At 39.4% G+C, this 15,214-nt stretch overlaps 30 non-coding genes and 3 pseudogenes across 30 annotated transcripts; all 33 read left to right on the top strand.

The window, feature by feature from the left end:
• The first annotated feature begins 113 nt into the window (after positions 1–113).
• Positions 114–222, top strand: LOC146028721 (5S ribosomal RNA; annotated as a pseudogene).
• A 342-nt stretch (positions 223–564) lies between these two features.
• On the top strand, positions 565–683 carry LOC146031770 (5S ribosomal RNA). Its single transcript, XR_014457227.1, has one exon. It is a non-coding gene; the product is annotated as a 5S ribosomal RNA (ribosomal RNA).
• A 345-nt stretch (positions 684–1,028) lies between these two features.
• On the top strand, positions 1,029–1,147 carry LOC146030636 (5S ribosomal RNA). Its single transcript, XR_014456125.1, has one exon. It is a non-coding gene; the product is annotated as a 5S ribosomal RNA (ribosomal RNA).
• A 345-nt stretch (positions 1,148–1,492) lies between these two features.
• Positions 1,493–1,611, top strand: LOC146030624 (5S ribosomal RNA). Its single transcript, XR_014456113.1, has one exon. It is a non-coding gene; the product is annotated as a 5S ribosomal RNA (ribosomal RNA).
• Positions 1,612–1,957: 346 nt separating this feature from the next.
• LOC146034142 (5S ribosomal RNA) lies at positions 1,958–2,076 on the top strand. Its single transcript, XR_014459549.1, has one exon. It is a non-coding gene; the product is annotated as a 5S ribosomal RNA (ribosomal RNA).
• A 341-nt stretch (positions 2,077–2,417) lies between these two features.
• LOC146030930 (5S ribosomal RNA) lies at positions 2,418–2,536 on the top strand. Its single transcript, XR_014456411.1, has one exon. It is a non-coding gene; the product is annotated as a 5S ribosomal RNA (ribosomal RNA).
• A 345-nt stretch (positions 2,537–2,881) lies between these two features.
• LOC146033579 (5S ribosomal RNA) lies at positions 2,882–3,000 on the top strand. Its single transcript, XR_014458988.1, has one exon. It is a non-coding gene; the product is annotated as a 5S ribosomal RNA (ribosomal RNA).
• Positions 3,001–3,345: 345 nt separating this feature from the next.
• Positions 3,346–3,464, top strand: LOC146034975 (5S ribosomal RNA). The gene has a single exon (XR_014460378.1). It is a non-coding gene; the product is annotated as a 5S ribosomal RNA (ribosomal RNA).
• A 346-nt stretch (positions 3,465–3,810) lies between these two features.
• LOC146031078 (5S ribosomal RNA) lies at positions 3,811–3,929 on the top strand. The gene has a single exon (XR_014456555.1). It is a non-coding gene; the product is annotated as a 5S ribosomal RNA (ribosomal RNA).
• A 343-nt stretch (positions 3,930–4,272) lies between these two features.
• Positions 4,273–4,391, top strand: LOC146034088 (5S ribosomal RNA). The gene has a single exon (XR_014459495.1). It is a non-coding gene; the product is annotated as a 5S ribosomal RNA (ribosomal RNA).
• Positions 4,392–4,735: 344 nt separating this feature from the next.
• LOC146031683 (5S ribosomal RNA) lies at positions 4,736–4,854 on the top strand. Its single transcript, XR_014457144.1, has one exon. It is a non-coding gene; the product is annotated as a 5S ribosomal RNA (ribosomal RNA).
• Positions 4,855–5,199: 345 nt separating this feature from the next.
• On the top strand, positions 5,200–5,318 carry LOC146032572 (5S ribosomal RNA). Its single transcript, XR_014458000.1, has one exon. It is a non-coding gene; the product is annotated as a 5S ribosomal RNA (ribosomal RNA).
• Positions 5,319–5,663: 345 nt separating this feature from the next.
• LOC146030613 (5S ribosomal RNA) lies at positions 5,664–5,782 on the top strand. Its single transcript, XR_014456102.1, has one exon. It is a non-coding gene; the product is annotated as a 5S ribosomal RNA (ribosomal RNA).
• Positions 5,783–6,127: 345 nt separating this feature from the next.
• LOC146030460 (5S ribosomal RNA) lies at positions 6,128–6,246 on the top strand. The gene has a single exon (XR_014455953.1). It is a non-coding gene; the product is annotated as a 5S ribosomal RNA (ribosomal RNA).
• A 345-nt stretch (positions 6,247–6,591) lies between these two features.
• Positions 6,592–6,710, top strand: LOC146033880 (5S ribosomal RNA). Its single transcript, XR_014459289.1, has one exon. It is a non-coding gene; the product is annotated as a 5S ribosomal RNA (ribosomal RNA).
• Positions 6,711–7,055: 345 nt separating this feature from the next.
• LOC146032559 (5S ribosomal RNA) lies at positions 7,056–7,174 on the top strand. The gene has a single exon (XR_014457988.1). It is a non-coding gene; the product is annotated as a 5S ribosomal RNA (ribosomal RNA).
• Positions 7,175–7,519: 345 nt separating this feature from the next.
• LOC146030600 (5S ribosomal RNA) lies at positions 7,520–7,638 on the top strand. Its single transcript, XR_014456090.1, has one exon. It is a non-coding gene; the product is annotated as a 5S ribosomal RNA (ribosomal RNA).
• Positions 7,639–7,983: 345 nt separating this feature from the next.
• Positions 7,984–8,102, top strand: LOC146030459 (5S ribosomal RNA). Its single transcript, XR_014455952.1, has one exon. It is a non-coding gene; the product is annotated as a 5S ribosomal RNA (ribosomal RNA).
• A 344-nt stretch (positions 8,103–8,446) lies between these two features.
• Positions 8,447–8,565, top strand: LOC146033878 (5S ribosomal RNA). The gene has a single exon (XR_014459287.1). It is a non-coding gene; the product is annotated as a 5S ribosomal RNA (ribosomal RNA).
• Positions 8,566–8,910: 345 nt separating this feature from the next.
• LOC146031326 (5S ribosomal RNA) lies at positions 8,911–9,029 on the top strand. The gene has a single exon (XR_014456794.1). It is a non-coding gene; the product is annotated as a 5S ribosomal RNA (ribosomal RNA).
• A 345-nt stretch (positions 9,030–9,374) lies between these two features.
• Positions 9,375–9,493, top strand: LOC146031609 (5S ribosomal RNA). Its single transcript, XR_014457072.1, has one exon. It is a non-coding gene; the product is annotated as a 5S ribosomal RNA (ribosomal RNA).
• A 345-nt stretch (positions 9,494–9,838) lies between these two features.
• Positions 9,839–9,957, top strand: LOC146034686 (5S ribosomal RNA). Its single transcript, XR_014460091.1, has one exon. It is a non-coding gene; the product is annotated as a 5S ribosomal RNA (ribosomal RNA).
• A 343-nt stretch (positions 9,958–10,300) lies between these two features.
• On the top strand, positions 10,301–10,419 carry LOC146034087 (5S ribosomal RNA). Its single transcript, XR_014459494.1, has one exon. It is a non-coding gene; the product is annotated as a 5S ribosomal RNA (ribosomal RNA).
• Positions 10,420–10,763: 344 nt separating this feature from the next.
• LOC146030457 (5S ribosomal RNA) lies at positions 10,764–10,882 on the top strand. The gene has a single exon (XR_014455950.1). It is a non-coding gene; the product is annotated as a 5S ribosomal RNA (ribosomal RNA).
• A 345-nt stretch (positions 10,883–11,227) lies between these two features.
• LOC146031858 (5S ribosomal RNA) lies at positions 11,228–11,346 on the top strand. Its single transcript, XR_014457311.1, has one exon. It is a non-coding gene; the product is annotated as a 5S ribosomal RNA (ribosomal RNA).
• Positions 11,347–11,691: 345 nt separating this feature from the next.
• Positions 11,692–11,810, top strand: LOC146028069 (5S ribosomal RNA; annotated as a pseudogene).
• Positions 11,811–12,153: 343 nt separating this feature from the next.
• LOC146031547 (5S ribosomal RNA) lies at positions 12,154–12,272 on the top strand. The gene has a single exon (XR_014457011.1). It is a non-coding gene; the product is annotated as a 5S ribosomal RNA (ribosomal RNA).
• A 345-nt stretch (positions 12,273–12,617) lies between these two features.
• LOC146030779 (5S ribosomal RNA) lies at positions 12,618–12,736 on the top strand. The gene has a single exon (XR_014456265.1). It is a non-coding gene; the product is annotated as a 5S ribosomal RNA (ribosomal RNA).
• Positions 12,737–13,081: 345 nt separating this feature from the next.
• Positions 13,082–13,200, top strand: LOC146032064 (5S ribosomal RNA). The gene has a single exon (XR_014457511.1). It is a non-coding gene; the product is annotated as a 5S ribosomal RNA (ribosomal RNA).
• A 345-nt stretch (positions 13,201–13,545) lies between these two features.
• On the top strand, positions 13,546–13,664 carry LOC146027516 (5S ribosomal RNA). The gene has a single exon (XR_014454914.1). It is a non-coding gene; the product is annotated as a 5S ribosomal RNA (ribosomal RNA).
• A 345-nt stretch (positions 13,665–14,009) lies between these two features.
• On the top strand, positions 14,010–14,128 carry LOC146028935 (5S ribosomal RNA; annotated as a pseudogene).
• Positions 14,129–14,469: 341 nt separating this feature from the next.
• On the top strand, positions 14,470–14,588 carry LOC146027752 (5S ribosomal RNA). Its single transcript, XR_014455138.1, has one exon. It is a non-coding gene; the product is annotated as a 5S ribosomal RNA (ribosomal RNA).
• Positions 14,589–14,930: 342 nt separating this feature from the next.
• Positions 14,931–15,049, top strand: LOC146027493 (5S ribosomal RNA). Its single transcript, XR_014454893.1, has one exon. It is a non-coding gene; the product is annotated as a 5S ribosomal RNA (ribosomal RNA).
• The last annotated feature ends 165 nt before the right edge of the window (positions 15,050–15,214 follow it).

Raw genomic sequence — 15,214 nt, 5'->3', positions numbered from 1 at the left:
TTTTTACATTACCAACACATGATTTTTTTCAGTAAGCCAAAACAGTTAGGAAACTTTTTTATTAGCTTACCTGGTTATAGAAGTAGAAGAGGGCAAAAAAGTGCTTGTATTCCACCTACAGCCATACCACATTGGATACGCCTGATCTTGGAAGCTAAGCAGTGTTGGGCCTGGTTAGTACTTGGGTGGGAGACCACATGGGAACACCAGGTGCTGTAGGTTTTTTCTTATTACTGGCAAATTGTTTTTATTCTCTAGCTATTTAAATTGGAAACTTTTTTTTATTGCCAGTACAGACATTTGGAAGAGGTCAAACAGACACAATAGCCATCACCTAAAAACTTACCACACTGTTTAGGCCCAATTCCAACTGCTTTTGGCAGCTAAACCTTGTTGAGCCTCTTTAGTAGTTTAATTTGAGACCACCTGCTAATATCATGTCCTGTAGGTCTTTTTACATTACCAACACATGATTTTTTTCAGTAAGCCAATACAGTTAGGAAACTTTTTTATTAGCTTACCTGGTTATAGAAGTAGAAGAGGGCAAAATAGTGCCTGTATCTCACCTACAGCCATACCACATTGGATACGCCCAATCTCGTCTGATCTTGGAAGCTAAGCAATGTTGGGCCTGGTTAGTACTTGGGTGGTAGACCACATGGGAACACCAGGTGCTGTAGGCTTTTTCCCATTACTGGCAAATTGTTTTTATTCTCTATCTATTTAAATTGGAAACTTTTTCTTTTTATTGCCGACACAGACATTTGGGAGAGGTCAAACAGACACAATAGGCATCACCTAAAGACTTACCACACTGTTTCGGCCCTATTCCAACTGCTTTTGGCAGCTAAACAGTGTTGAGCCTCTTTAGTAGTTTAATTTGAGACCACCTGCTTATATCATGTCCTGTAGGTCTTTTTACATTACCAACACATGATTTTATTCAGTAAGCCAAAACAGTTAGGAAACTTTTTTATTAGCTTACCTGGTTATAGAAGTAGAAGAGGGCAAAAAAGTGCTTGTATTTCACCTACAGCCATACCACATTGGATACGCCCAATCTCATCTGATCTTGGAAGCTAAGCAGTGTTGGGCCTGGTTAGTACTTGGGTGGGAGACCACATGGGAACACCAGGTGCTGTAGGTTTTTCCCATTACTGGCAAATTGTTTTTATTCTCTAGCTTTTTAAATTGGAAACTTTTTTCTCTTTATTGCCAGTACAGACATTTGGAAGAGGTCAAACAGACACAATAGCCATCACCTAAAAACTTACCACACTGTTTAGGCCCAATTCCAACTGCTTTTGGCAGCTAAACAGTGTTGAGCCTCTTTAGTAGTTTAATTTGAGACCATCTGCTTATAAAATTTCCTGTAGGTTTTTTTACATTACCAACACATGATTTTTTTCAGTAAGTCAAAACAGTTAGGACACTTTTTTATTAGCTTACCTGGTTATAGAAGTAGAAGAGGGCAAAAAAGTGCCTGTATCTCACCTACAGCCATACCACATTGGATACGCCCAATCTCATCTGATCTTGGAAGCTAAGCAGTGTTGGGCCTGGTTAGTACTTGGGTGGGAGACCACATGGGAACACCAGGTGCTGTAGGTTTTTCCCATTACTGGCAAATTGTTTTTATTCTCTAGCTTTTTAAATTGGAAACTTTTTTTCTCTTTATTGCCAGTACAGACATTTGGAAGAGGTCAAACAGACACAATAGCCATCACCTAAAAACTTACCACACTGTTTAGGCCCAATTCCAACTGCTTTTGGCAGGTAAACATTGTTGAGCCTCATTAGTAGTTTAATTTGAGACCACCTGCTAATATCATGTCCTGTACGTCTTTTTACATTACCAACACATGATTTTTTTCAGTAAGCCAAAACAGTTAGGAAACTTTTTTATTAACTTACCTGGTTATAGAAGTAGAAGAGGGCAAAAAAGTGCTTGTATCTCAACTACAGCAATACCACATTAGATACGCCCAATCTCGTCTGATCTTGGAAGCTAAGCAGTGTTGGGCCTGGTTAGTACTTGGGTGGGAGACCACATGGGAACACCAGGTGCTGTAGGTTTTTTCTTATTACTGGCAAATTGTTTTTATTCTCTAGCTATTTAAATTGGAAACTTTTTTTTTATTGCCAGTACAGACATTTGGAAGAGGTCAAACAGACACAATAGCCATCACCTAAAAACTTACCACACTGTTTAGGCCCAATTCCAACTGCTTTTGGCAGCTAAACATTGTTGAGCCTCTAGTAGTTTAATTTGAGACCACCTGCTAATATCATGTCCTGTAGGTCTTTTTACATTACCAACACATGATTTTTTTCAGTAAGCCAATACAGTTAGGAAACTTTTTTATTAGCTTACCTGGTTATAGAAGTAGAAGAGGGCAAAATAGTGCCTGTATCTCACCTACAGCCATACCACATTGGATACGCCCAATCTCGTTTGATCTTGGAAGCTAAGCAATGTTGGGCCTGGTTAGTACTTGGGTGGGAGACCACATGGGAACACCAGGTGCTGTAGGCTTTTTCCCATTACTGGCAAATTGTTTTTATTCTCTAGCTATTTAAATTGGAAACTTTTTCTTTTTATTGCCGATACAGACATTTGGGAGAGGTCAAACAGACAAAATAGCCATCACCTAAAGACTTACCACACTTTTTCGGCCCAATTCCAACTGCTTTTGGCAGCTAAACAGTGTTGAGCCTCTTTAGTAGATTAATTTGAGACCACCTGCTTATATCATGTCCTGTAGGTCTTTTTACATTACCAACACATGATTTTTTTCAGTAAGCCAATACAGTTAGGAAACTTTTTTATTAGCTTACCTGGTTATAGAAGTAGAAGAGGGCAAATTAGTGCCTGTATCTCACCTACAGCCATACCACATTGGATCCGCCCAATCTCGTCTGATCTTGGAAGCTAAGCAATGTTGAGCCTGGTTAGTACTTGGGTGGGAGACCACATGGGAACACCAGGTGCTGTAGGCTTTTTCCCATTACTGGCAAATTGTTTTTATTCTCTAGCTATTTAAATTGGAAACTTTTTCTTTTTATTGCCGATACAGACATTTGGGAGAGGTCAAACAGACACAATAGCCATCACCTAAAAACTTACCACACTGTTTAGGCCCCATTCCAACTGCTTTTGGCAGCTAAACATTGTTGAGCCTCTTTAGTAGTTTAATTTGAGACCACCTGCTAATATCATGTCCTGTATGTCTTTTTACATTACCAACACATGATTTTTCTCAGTAAGCCAATACAGTTAGGAAACTTTTTTATTAGCTTACCTGGTTATAGAAGTAGAAGAGGGCAAAATAGTGCCTGTATCTCACCCACAGCCATACCACATTGGATATGCCCAATCTCGTCTGATCTTGGAAGCTAAGCAATGTTGGGCCTGGTTAGTACTTGGGTGGGAGACCACATGAAAACACCAGGTGCTGTAGGCTTTTCCCCATTACTGGCAAATTGTTTTTATTCTCTAGCTATTTAAATTGGAAACTTTTTTCTCTTTATTGCCAGTACAGACATTTGGAAGAGGTCAAACAGACACAATAGCCATCACCTAAAAACTTACCACACTGTTTAGGCGCAATTCCAACTGCTTTTGGCAGCTAAACATTGTTGAGCCTCTTTAGTAGTTTCATTTGAGACCACCTGCTAATATCATGTCCTGTAGGTCTTTTTACATTACCAACACATGATTTTTTTCAGTAAGCCAAAACAGTTAGGAAACTTTTTTATTAACTTACCTGGTTATAGAAGTAGAAGAGGGCAAAAAAGTGCCTGTATCTCACCTACAGCAATACCACATTGGATACGCCCAATCTCGTCTGATCTTGGAAGCTAAGCAGTGTTGGGCCTGGTTAGTACTTGGGTGGGAGACCACATGGGAACACCAGGTGCTGTAGGTTTTTTCTTATTACTGGCAAATTGTTTTTATTCTCTAGCTATTTAAATTGGAAACTTTTTTTTTATTGCCAGTACAGACATTTGGAAGAGGTCAAACAGACACAATAGCCATCACCTAAAAACTTACCACACTGTTTAGGCCCAATTCCAACTGCTTTTGGCAGCTAAACAGTGTTGAGCCTCTTTAGTAGTTTAATTTGAGACCACCTGCTTATATCATGTCCTGTAGGTCTTTTTACATTACCAACACATGATTTTTTTCAGTAAGCCAAAACAGTTAGGAAACTTTTTTATTAACTTACCTGGTTATAGAAGTAGAAGAGGGCAAAAAAGTGCCTGTATCTCACCTACAGCAATACCACATTAGATACGCCCAATTTCGTCTGATCTTGGAAGCTAAGCAGTGTTGGGCCTGGTTAGTACTTGGGTGGGAGACCACATGGGAACACCAGGTGCTGTAGGTTTTTTCTTATTACTGGCAAATTGTTTTTATTCTCTAGCTATTTAAATTGGAAACTTTTTTTTTTATTGCCAGTACAGACATTTGGAAGAGGTCAAACAGACACAATAGCCATCACCTAAAAACTTACCACACTGTTTAGGCCCAATTCCAACTGCTTTTGGCAGCTAAACATTGTTGAGCCTCTTTAGTAGTTTAATTTGAGACCACCTGCTAATATCATGTCCTGTAGGTCTTTTTACATTACCAACACATGATTTTTTTCAGTAAGCCAATACAGTTAGGAAACTTTTTTATTAGCTTACCTGGTTATAGAAGTAGAAGAGGGCAAAATAGTGCCTGTATCTCACCTACAGCCATACCACATTGGATACGCCCAATCTCGTCTGATCTTGGACGCTAAGCAATGTTGGGCCTGGTTAGTACTTGGGTGGGAGACCACATGGGAACACCAGGTGCTGTAGGCTTTTTCCCATTACTGGCAAATTGTTTTTATTCTCTAGCTATTTAAATTGGAAACTTTTTCTTTTTATTGCCGATACAGACATTTGGGAGAGGTCAAACAGACACAATAGCCATCACCTAAAGACTTACCACACTTTTTCGGCCCAATTCCAACTGCTTTTGGCAGCTAAACAGTGTTGAGCCTCTTTAGTAGATTAATTTGAGACCACCTGCTTATATCATGTCCTGTAGGTCTTTTTACATTACCAACACATGATTTTTTTCAGTAAGCCAAAACAGTTAGGAAACTTTTTTATTAGCTTACCTGGTTATAGAAGTAGAAGAGGGCAAAAAAGTGCTTGTATTTCACCTACAGCCATACCACATTGGATACGCCCAATCTCGTCTGATCTTGGAAGCTAAGCAGTGTTGGGCCTGGTTAGTACTTGGGTGGGAGACCACATGGGAACACCAGGTGCTGTAGGTTTTTTCCATTACTGGCAAATTGTTTTTATTCTCTAGCTTTTTAAATTGGAAACTTTTTTCTCTTTATTGCCAGTACAGACATTTGGAAGAGGTCAAACAGACACAATAGCCATCACCTAAAAACTTACCACACTGTTTAGGCCCAATTCCAACTGCTTTTGGCAGCTAAACAGTGTTGAGCCTCTTTAGTAGTTTAATTTGAGACCATCTGCTTATAAAATGTCCTGTAGGTTTTTTTACATTACCAACACATGATTTTTTTCAGTAAGACAAAACAGTTAGGACACTTTTTTATTAGCTTACCTGGTTATAGAAGTAGAAGAGGGCAATAAAGTGCCTGTATCTCACCTACAGCCATACCACATTGGATACGCCCAATCTCATCTGATCTTGGAAGCTAAGCAGTGTTGGGCCTGGTTAGTACTTGGGTGGGAGACCACATGGGAACACCAGGTGCTGTAGGTTTTTCCCATTACTGGCAAATTGTTTTTATTCTCTAGCTTTTTAAATTGGAAACTTTTTTCTCTTTATTGCCAGTACAGACATTTGGAAGAGGTCAAACAGACACAATAGCCATCACCTAAAAACTTACCACACTGTTTAGGCCCAATTCCAACTGCTTTTGGCAGCTAAACATTGTTGAGCCTCATTAGTAGTTTAATTTGAGACCACCTGCTAATATCATGTCCTGTAGGTCTTTTTACATTACCAACACATGATTTTTTTCAGTAAGCCAAAACAGTTAGGAAACTTTTTTATTAACTTACCTGGTTATAGAAGTAGAAGAGGGCAAAAAAGTGCCTGTATCTCACCTACAGCCATACCACATTGGATACGCCCAATCTCGTCTGATCTTGGAAGCTAAGCAATGTTGGGCCTGGTTAGTACTTGGGTGGGAGACCACATGGGAACACCAGGTGCTGTAGGCTTTTTCCCATTACTGGCAAATTGTTTTTATTCTCTAGCTATTTAAATTGGAAACTTTTTCTTTTTATTGCCGATACAGACATTTGGGAGAGGTCAAACAGACACAATAGCCATCACCTAAAGACTTACCACACTTTTTCGGCCCAATTCCAACTGCTTTTGGCAGCTAAACAGTGTTGAGCCTCTTTAGTAGTTTAATTTGAGACCACCTGCTTATATCATGTCCTGTAGGTCTTTTTACATTACCAACACATGATTTTTTTCAGTAAGCCAAAACAGTTAGGAAACTTTTTTAATAACTTACCTGGTTATAGAAGTAGAAGAGGGCAAAAAAGTGCCTGTATCTCACCTACAGCAATACCACATTAGATACGCCCAATCTCGTCTGATCTTGGAAGCTAAGCAGTGTTGGGCCTGGTTAGTACTTGGGTGGGAGACCACATGGGAACACCAGGTGCTGTAGGCTTTTTCCCATTACTGGCAAATTGTTTTTATTCTCTAGCTATTTAAATTGGAAACTTTTTCTTTTTATTGCCGACACAGACATTTGGGAGAGGTCAAACAGACACAATAGCCATCACCTAAAGACTTACCACACTTTTTCGGCCCAATTCCAACTGCTTTTGGCAGCTAAACAGTGTTGAGCCTCTTTAGTAGATTAATTTGAGACCACCTGCTTATATCATGTCCTGTAGGTCTTTTTACATTACCAACACATGATTTTTTTCAGTAAGCCAAAACAGTTAGGAAACTTTTTTATTAGCTTACCTGGTTATAGAAGTAGAAGAGGGCAAAAAAGTGCTTGTATTTCACCTACAGCCATACCACATTGGATACGCCCAATCTCGTCTGATCTTGGAAGCTAAGCAGTGTTGGGCCTGGTTAGTACTTGGGTGGGAGACCACATGGGAACACCAGGTGCTGTAGGTTTTTTCCATTACTGGCAAATTGTTTTTATTCTCTAGCTTTTTAAATTGGAAACTTTTTTCTCTTTATTGCCAGTACAGACATTTGGAAGAGGTCAAACAGACACAATAGCCATCACCTAAAAACTTACCACACTGTTTAGGCCCAATTCCAACTGCTTTTGGCAGCTAAACAGTGTTGAGCCTCTTTAGTAGTTTAATTTGAGACCATCTGCTTATAAAATGTCCTGTAGGTTTTTTTACATTACCAACACATGATTTTTTTCAGTAAGACAAAACAGTTAGGACACTTTTTTATTAGCTTACCTGGTTATAGAAGTAGAAGAGGGCAATAAAGTGCCTGTATCTCACCTACAGCCATACCACATTGGATACGCCCAATCTCATCTGATCTTGGAAGCTAAGCAGTGTTGGGCCTGGTTAGTACTTGGGTGGGAGACCACATGGGAACACCAGGTGCTGTAGGTTTTTCCCATTACTGGCAAATTGTTTTTATTCTCTAGCTTTTTAAATTGGAAACTTTTTTCTCTTTATTGCCAGTACAGACATTTGGAAGAGGTCAAACAGACACAATAGCCATCACCTAAAAACTTACCACACTGTTTAGGCCCAATTCCAACTGCTTTTGGCAGCTAAACATTGTTGAGCCTCATTAGTAGTTTAATTTGAGACCACCTGCTAATATCATGTCCTGTAGGTCTTTTTACATTACCAACACATGATTTTTTTCAGTAAGCCAAAACAGTTAGGAAACTTTTTTATTAACTTACCTGGTTATAGAAGTAGAAGAGGGCAAAAAAGTGCCTGTATCTCACCTACAGCCATACCACATTGGATACGCCCAATCTCGTCTGATCTTGGAAGCTAAGCAATGTTGGGCCTGGTTAGTACTTGGGTGGGAGACCACATGGGAACACCAGGTGCTGTAGGCTTTTTCCCATTACTGGCAAATTTTTTTATTCTCTAGCTATTTAAATTGGAAACTTTTTCTTTTTATTGCCGATACAGACATTTGGGAGAGGTCAAACAGACACAATAGCCATCACCTAAAGACTTACCACACTTTTTCGGCCCAATTCCAACTGCTTTTGGCAGCTAAACAGTGTTGAGCCTCTTTAGTAGTTTAATTTGAGACCACCTGCTTATATCATGTCCTGTAGGTCTTTTTACATTACCAACACATGATTTTTTTCAGTAAGCCAAAACAGTTAGGAAACTTTTTTAATAACTTACCTGGTTATAGAAGTAGAAGAGGGCAAAAAAGTGCCTGTATCTCACCTACAGCAATACCACATTAGATACGCCCAATCTCGTCTGATCTTGGAAGCTAAGCAGTGTTGGGCCTGGTTAGTACTTGGGTGGGAGACCACATGGGAACACCAGGTGCTGTAGGCTTTTTCCCATTACTGGCAAATTGTTTTTATTCTCTAGCTATTTAAATTGGAAACTTTTTCTTTTTATTGCCGACACAGACATTTGGGAGAGGTCAAACAGACACAATAGGCATCACCTAAAGACTTACCACACTGTTTCGGCCCAATTCCAACTGCTTTTGGCAGCTAAACAGTGTTGAGCCTCTTTAGTAGTTTAATTTGAGACCACCTGCTTATATCATGTCCTGTAGGTCTTTTTACATTACCAACACATGATTTTATTCAGTAAGCCAAAACAGTTAGGAAACTTTTTTATTAGCTTACCTGGTTATAGAAGTAGAAGAGGGCAAAATAGTGCCTGTATCTCACCTACAGCCATACCACATTGGATATGCCCAATCTCGTCTGATCTTGGAAGCTAAGCAATGTTGGGCCTGGTTAGTACTTGGGTGGGAGACCACATGGGAACACCAGGTGCTGTAGGCTTTTCCCCATTACTGGCAAATTGTTTTTATTCTCTAGCTATTTAAATTGGAAACTTTTTCTTTTTATTGCCGATACAGACATTTGGGAGAGGTCAAACAGACACAATAGCCATCACCTAAAGACTTACCACACTTTTTCGGCCCAATTCCAACTGCTTTTGGCAGCTAAACAGTGTTGAGCCTCTTTAGTAGATTAATTTGAGACCACCTGCTTATATCATGTCCTGTAGGTCTTTTTACATTACCAACACATGATTTTTTTCAGTAAGCCAAAACAGTTAGGAAACTTTTTTATTAGCTTACCTGGTTATAGAAGTAGAAGAGGGCAAAAAAGTGGTTGTATTTCACCTACAGCCATACCACATTGGATGCGCCCAATCTCGTCTGATCTTGGAAGCTAAGCAGTGTTGGGCCTGGTTAGTACTTGGGTGGGAGACCACATGGGAACACCAGGTGCTGTAGGTTTTTCCCATTACTGGCAATTTGTTTTTATTCTCTAGCTTTTTAAATTGGAAACTTTTTTCTCTTTATTGCCAGTACAGACATTTGGAAGAGGTCAAACAGACACAATAGCCATCACCTAAAAACTTACCACACTGTTTAGGCCCAATTCCAACTGCTTTTGGCAGCTAAACATTGTTGAGCCTCTTTAGTAGTTTAATTTGAGACCACCTGCTAATATCATGTCCTGTAGGTCTTTTTACATTACCAACACATGATTTTTTTCAGTAAGCCAAAACAGTTAGGAAACTTTTTTATTAACTTACCTGGTTATAGAAGTAGAAGAGGGCAAAAAAGTGCCTGTATCTCACCTACAGCAATACCACATTAGATACGCCCAATCTCGTCTGATCTGGGAAGCTAAGCAGTGTTGGGCCTGGTTAGTACTTGGGTGGGAGACCACATGGGAACACCAGGTGCTGTAGGTTTTTTCTTATTACTGGCAAATTGTTTTTATTCTCTAGCTATTTAAATTGGAAACTTTTTTTTTATTGCCAGTACAGACATTTGGAAGAGGTCAAACAGACACAATAGCCATCACCTAAAAACTTACCACACTGTTTAGGCCCAATTCCAACTGCTTTTGGCAGCTAAACAGTGTTGAGCCTCTTTAGTAGTTTCATTTGAGACCACCTGCTTATATCATGTCCTGTAGGTCTTTTTACATTACCAACACATGATTTTTTTCAGTAAGCCAAAACAGTTAGGAAACTTTTTTATTAACTTACCTGGTTATAGAAGTAGAAGAGGGCAAAAAAGTGCCTGTATCTCACCTACAGCAATACCACATTAGATACGCCCAATTTCGTCTGATCTTGGAAGCTAAGCAGTGTTGGGCCTGGTTAGTACTTGGGTGGGAGACCACATGGGAACACCAGGTGCTGTAGGTTTTTTCTTATTACTGGCAAAAAAATTTTATTCTCTAGCTATTTAAATTGGAAACTTTTTTTTTTATTGCCAGTACAGACATTTGGAAGAGGTCAAACAGACACAATAGCCATCACCTAAAAACTTACCACACTGTTTAGGCCCAATTCCAACTGCTTTTGGCAGCTAAACATTGTTGAGCCTCTTTAGTAGTTTAATTTGAGACCACCTGCTAATATCATGTCCTGTAGGTCTTTTTACATTACCAACACATGATTTTTTTCAGTAAGCCAATACAGTTAGGAAACTTTTTTATTAGCTTACCTGGTTATAGAAGTAGAAGAGGGCAAAATAGTGCCTGTATCTCACCTACAGCCATACCACATTGGATACGCCCAATCTCGTCTGATCTTGGAAGCTAAGCAATGTTGGGCCTGGTTAGTACTTGGGTGGGAGACCACATGGGAACACCAGGTGCTGTAGGCTTTTTCCCATTACTGGCAAATTGTTTTTATTCTCTAGCTATTTAAATTGGAAACTTTTTCTTTTTATTGCCGATACAGACATTTGGGAGAGGTCAAACAGACACAATAGCCATCACCTAAAGTCTTACCACACTTTTTCGGCCCAATTCCAACTGCTTTTGGCAGCTAAACAGTGTTGAGCCTCTTTAGTAGATTAATTTGAGACCACCTGCTTATATCATGTCCTGTAGGTCTTTTTACATTACCAACAGATGATTTTTTTCAGTAAGCCAAAACAGTTAGGAAACTTTTTTATTAGCTTACCGGGTTATAGAAGTAGAAGAGGTAAAAAAAGTGCTTGTATTTCACCTACAGCCATACCACATTGGATACGCCCAATCTCGTCTGATCTTGGAAGCTAAGCAGTGTTGGGCCTAGTTAGTACTTGGGTGGGAGACCACATGGGAACACCAGGTGCTGTAGGTTTTTCCCATTACTGGCAAATTGTTTTTATTCTCTAGCTTTTTAAATTGGAAACTTTTTTCTCTTTATTGCCAGTACAGACATTTGGAAGAGGTCAAACAGACACAATAGCCATCACCTAAAAACTTACCACACTGTTTAGGCCCAATTCTAACTGCTTTTGGCAGCTAAACAGTGTTGAGCCTCTTTAGTAGTTTAATTTGAGACCACCTGCTAATACCATGTCCTGTAGGTCTTTTTACATTGCCAACACATGATTTTTTTCAGTAAGCCAATACAGTTAGGATACTTTTTTATTAACTTACCTGGTTATAAAAGTAGAAGAGGGCAAAAAAGTGCCTGTATCTCACCTACAGCCATACCACATTAGATACGCCCAATCTCGTGTGATCTTGAAAGCTAAGCAGTGTTGGGCCTGGTTAGTACTTGGGAGGGAGGCCACATGGGAACACCAGGTGCTGTAGGTTTTTTCTTATTACTGGCAAATTGTTTTTATTCTCTAGCTATTTAAATTGGAAAAAAAACTTTTATTGCCAGTACAGACATTTGGAAGAGGTCAAACAGACACAATAGCCATCACCTAAAAACTTACCACACTGTTTAGGCCCAATTCCAACTGCTTTTGGCAGCTAAACATTGTTGAGCCTCTTTAGTAGTTTAATTTGAGACCACCTGCTAATATCATGTCCTGTAGGTCTTTTTACATTACCAACACATGATTTTTTTCAGTAAGCCATTACAGTTAGGAAACTTTTTTATTAGCTTACCTGGTTATAGAAGTAGAAGAGGGCAAAATAGTGCCTGTATCTCACCTACAGCCATACCACATTGGATACGCCTAATCTCGTCTGATCTTGGAAGCTAAGCAATGTTGGGCCTGGTTAGTACTTGGGTGGGAGACCACATGGGAACACCAGGTGCTGTAGGCTTTTTCCCATTACTGGCAAATTGTTTTTATTCTCTAGCTATTTAAATTGGAAACTTTTTCTTTTTATTGCCGATACAGACATTTGGGAGAGGTCAAACAGACACAATAGCCTTCACCTAAAGACTTACCACACTTTTTCGGCCCAATTCCAACTGCTTTTGGCAGCTAAACAGTGTTGAGCCTCTTTAGTAGATTAATTTGAGACCACCTGCTTATATCATGTCCTGTAGGTCATTTTACATTACCAACACATGATTTTTTTCAGTAAGCCAAAACAGTTAGGAAACTTTTTTATTAGCTTACCTGGTTATAGAAGTAGAAGAGGGCAAAAAAGTGCTTGTATTTCATCTACAGCCATACCACATTGGATACGCCCAATCTCGTCTGATCTTGGAAGCTAAGCAGTGTTGGGCCTGGTTAGTACTTGGGTGGGAGACCACATGGGAACACCAGGTGCTGTAGGTTATTCCCATTACTGGCAAATTGTTTTTATTCTCTAGCTTTTTAAATTGGAAACTTTTTTCTCTTTATTGCCAGTACAGACATTTGGAAGAGGTCAAACAGACACAATAGCCATCACCTAAAAACTTACCACACTGTTTAGGCCCAATTCCAACTGCTTTTGGCAGCTAAACATTGTTGAGCCTCTTTAGTAGTTTAATTTGAGACCACCTGCTAATATCATGTCCTGTATGTCTTTTTACATTACCAACACATGATTTTTCTCAGTAAGCCAATACAGTTAGGAAACTTTTTTATTAGCTTACCTGGTTATAGAAGTAGAAGAGGGCAAAATAGTGCCTGTATCTCACCTATAGCCATACCACATTGGATATGCCCAATCTCGTCTGATCTTGGAAGCTAAGCAATGTTGGGCCTGGTTAGTACTTGGGTGGGAGACCACATGGGAACACCAGGTGCTGTAGGCTTTTCCCCATTACTGGCAAATTGTTTTTATTCTCTAGCTATTTAAATTGGAAACTTTTTCTTTTTATTGCCGATACAGACATTTGGGAGAGGTCAAACAGACACAATAGCCATCACCTAAAGACTTACCACACTTTTTCGGCCCAATTCCAACTGCTTTTGGCAGCTAAACAGTGTTGAGCCTCTTTAGTAGATTAATTTGAGACCACCTGCTTATATCATGTCCTGTAGGTCTTTTTACATTACCAACACATGATTTTTTTCAGTAAGCCAAAACAGTTAGGAAACTTTTTTATTAGCTTACCTGGTTATAGAAGTAGAAGAGGGCAAAAAAGTACTTGTATTTCACTTGCAGCCATACCACATTGGATACGCCCAATCTCGTCTGATCTTGGAAGCTAAGCAGTGTTGGGCCTGGTTAGTAGTTGGGTGGGAGAACACATGGGAACACCAGGTGCTGTAGGTTTTCCCCATTACTGGCAAATTGTTTTTATTCTCTAGCTTTTTAAATTGGAAACTTTTTTCTCTTTATTGCCAGTACAGACATTTGGAAGAGGTCAAACAGACACAATAGCCATCACCTAAAAACTTACCACACTGTTTAGGCCCAATTCCAACTGCTTTTGGCAGCTAAACAGTGTTGTGCCTCTTTAGTAGTTTAATTTGAGACCACCTGCTAATATCATGTCCTGTAGGTCTTTTTACATTACCAACACATGATTTTTTTCAGTAAGCCAATACAGTTAGGAAACTTTTTTATTAACTTACCTGGTTATAGAAGTAGAAGAGGGCAAAAAAGTGCCTGTATCTCACCTACAGCCATGCCACATTAGATACGCCCAATCTCGTCTGATCTTTGAAGCTAAGCAGTGTTGTGCCTGGTTAGTACTTGGGTGGGAGACCACATGGGAACCCCTGGTGCTGTAGATTTTTTTCCATTACTGGCAAATTGTTTTTATTCTCTAGCTATTTAAATTGGAAACTTTTTTTATTGCCAGTACACACATTTGGAAGAGGTCAAACAGACACAATAGCCATCACCTAAAAACTTACCACACTGTTTAGGCCCAATTCCAACTGCTTTTGGCAGCTAAACAGTGTTGAGCCTCTTTAGTAGTTTAATTTGAGACCACCTGCTAATATCATGTCCTGTAGGTCTTTTTACATTACCAACACATGATTTTTTTCAGTAAGCCAATACAGTTAGGAAACTTTTTTATTAACTTACCTGGTTATAGAAGTAGAAGAGGGCAAAAAAGTGCCTGTATCTCACCTACAGCCATGCCACATTAGATACGCCCAATCTCGTCTGATCTTTGAAGCTAAGCAGTGTTGGGCCTGGTTAGTACTTGTGTGGGAGACCACATGGGAACACCAGGTGCTGTAGGTTTTTTCTTATTACTGGCAAATTGTTTTTATTCTCTAGCTATTTAAATTGGAAAAAAACTTTTATTGCCAGTACAGACATTTGGAAGAGGTCAAACAGACACAATAGCCATCACCTAAAAACTTACCACACTGTTTAGGCCCAATTGCAACTGCTTTTGGCAGCTAAACAGTGTTGAGCCTCTTTAGTAGTTTAATTTGAGACCACCTGCTTATATCATGTCCTGTAGGTCTTTTTACATTACCAACACATGATTTTTTTCAGTAAGCCAAAACAGTTAGGAAACTTTTTTATTAACTTACCTGGTTATAGAAGTAGAAGAGGGCAAAAAAGTGCCTGTATCTCACCTACAGCCATACCACATTAGATATGCCCAATCTCGTCTGATCTTGGAAGCTAAGCAGTGTTGGGCCTGGTTAGTACTTGGGTGGGAGACCACAAGGGAACACCAAGTGCTGTAGGTTTTTTCTTATTACTGGCAAATTGTTTTTATTCTCTAGCTATTTAAATTGGAAACTTTTTTTTATTGCCAGTACAGACATTTGGAAGAGGTCAAACAGACACAATAGCCATCACCTAAAAACTTACCACACTGTTTAGGCCCAATTCCAACTGTTTTTGGCAGCTAA

This window comes from Crinia signifera, chromosome 8 (genome assembly GCF_055691185.1).
Source record: "Crinia signifera chromosome 8, ASM5569118v1, whole genome shotgun sequence".
Classification (NCBI taxonomy): Eukaryota; Metazoa; Chordata; class Amphibia; order Anura; family Myobatrachidae; genus Crinia; species Crinia signifera.
Note: the sequence above shows the minus strand (reverse complement) of the source record. Positions and strands in the feature narration are given on the sequence as shown.